Here is a 2,302-nt window from a genome sequence, read left to right on the forward strand (position 1 = left end):
ACGGGTCACGGTCCGAAGAAAGACGCCGTGACAATAATAGGTCACGGCCTGACAAATCTGCCAGGAAACAGGACTCGGCGGGCGCCGGGTGGAGTTCGGGAACGTACCACCAGAGGCGGTATAACGATAAAAGCCCTCTCGTCGTATCAGCCGCCGAAGTCTTCGCCCTGAGCAAAAGCGAGGGCCAGAAGTGGGAGAGACCCCCAAAACCAAAAAGTGACGGTGACACGAGCCAGTACTGCGAGTACCACGGCCACACCGGCCATCTAACCAACGACTGCCGGCATCTGAAGAATGCCATTGAAGAGCTGATCCGGAAGGGGAGCCTCGGCAAGTACGTTGCCAAAAGCCAAAAGATCGACGCCGGTAGTTCAGAGAAGAAATCCGTCTTCGAACGGATAGGAGTGATCCACGTTGTCATCGGGGGCCACGAGAACGGAGGGTCCGCTCATGGGTACAAACGACACCTGAACGAGCTCTATCAGGCCATCAACTTTGTGCCCAACACAGCCACCCCCTCTTCCAACATCCCCGACATAAATATCGGAAGAAAGGACTACGAAGGAGTCATCGCTCCTCACAGCGACCCACTTGTAGTCAATTCGGACATATCCAACCACCTGGTCAAAAGGTGCCTGATTGACACAGGCGCATACACGAATATCATGTTTGGAGTGCTTCCTCGGCCTCGGCACGAAGGTCGAGGACTTAAGCCCCTGCACCAACCCGCTATACAGTTTCTCTGGGGCCGGGCTGGTACCACTGGGATCAATCAGACTCCCGGTAACGTTCGGCGAAAGGAATGCGGCCAAGAATGTCCTAGCTGAGTTCGTGGTCATCGACGGCTCATCCGCCAACGTTCTCATAGGCCGCGTCACTCTGAGCGAGGCTGACGCAGTGATGTCCATCCGGGCCCTAACATTGATGTACGTCTCGGACCGGGGGGAAGCGCATAAGCTCGTCTCCAAAGACGAGAATGACGAGGTGGTGAACGCCCAGATAGCTGCTAGAGGATGCAACATGCAATCCCTTAAGGTGGCAAAGAAATCGGAGAAAGGGAAAGGTCTATCCTTACAACAGGAGAGCGACCTCATGGATGTAACTAGCGGCTAAACTGGGGGGGCACGCCTTCAACGGGCCATTAGGACGCCGGAAATCTCGGGAATACTCCACGTAACGTCGGAGGTGTCCAAAACAGCTGTGGGCACCCCGACGCATGTTTTTACCTAAATGAAAAATCATCCAAGTCTTCCATCAGAATGTACGCTCTTCCCATAGTCACTAGGAAGGAGCAGACGCCGGCTCACACTGTCATACCGAAAAGAGCGGCAGCCTTTATCGGGAAGCAACAGACGCCGGCTCACACTGTCATACCGACAAGAGCGGCAGTCTCTATCAGTAGGCGGATGTCAGCTCACACTGTCATACCGACAAGAGCGGCAGTCTCTATCAGTAGGCGGATGTCAGCTCACACTGTCATACCGACAAGAGCGGCAGTCTCTATCAGTAGGCGGATGTCAGCTCACACTGTCACACCGACAAGAGCGGCAGTCTCTATGAAGAAACAGACGTCGACTCACACCTGTCATATCGACAAGAGCTAGATCTCCTTCAAGAAACAAGCACCGTCGCAGATCACTCCAAGTAGTAGACGCCACTAGCGATCACCCTGAGAGGTGTGACGCCGTCTAGATCACTCCAAGTAGTAGACGCCACGGAGTCTCCTTCAAGAAACAGCACCGTCGCAGTCACTCCAAGTAGTAGACGCCACTAGCGGTCACCCCAGCAGGTGTGACGCCGTCGCAGATCACTCCAAGTAGTAGACGCCACGGGAGTCTCCTTCAAGAAACAGCCACCGTCGCAGTCATCCTCCAAGTAGTAGACGCCACGGCAGTCACCCCCCGAGAGGTGTGACGCCGTCGCGATCACTCCAAGTAGTAGACGCCACGGAGTCTCCTTCAAGAAACAGCACCGTCGCAGTCACTCCAAGTAGTAGACGCCACGGCGATCACCCCCAGGTGTGACGCCGTCGCAGATCACTCCAAGTAGTAGACGCCACGTGAGTCTCCTTCAAGAAACAGGCACCGTCGCAGTCACTCCAAGTAGTAGACGCCACGGCGATCACCCCCAGGTGTGACGCCGTCGCGATCACTCCAAGTAGTAGACGCCACGGGAGTCTCCTTCAAGAAATAAGCACCGTCGCAGTCACTCCAAGTAGTAGACGCCACGGCGATCACCCCCCAGAGGTGTGACGCCGTCGCGATCACTCCAAGTAGTAGACGCCACGGGAGTCTCCTTCAAG

The sequence above is a fragment of the Silene latifolia genome, chromosome X (assembly GCF_048544455.1).
Source record: "Silene latifolia isolate original U9 population chromosome X, ASM4854445v1, whole genome shotgun sequence".
NCBI lineage: Eukaryota > Viridiplantae > Streptophyta > Magnoliopsida > Caryophyllales > Caryophyllaceae > Silene > Silene latifolia.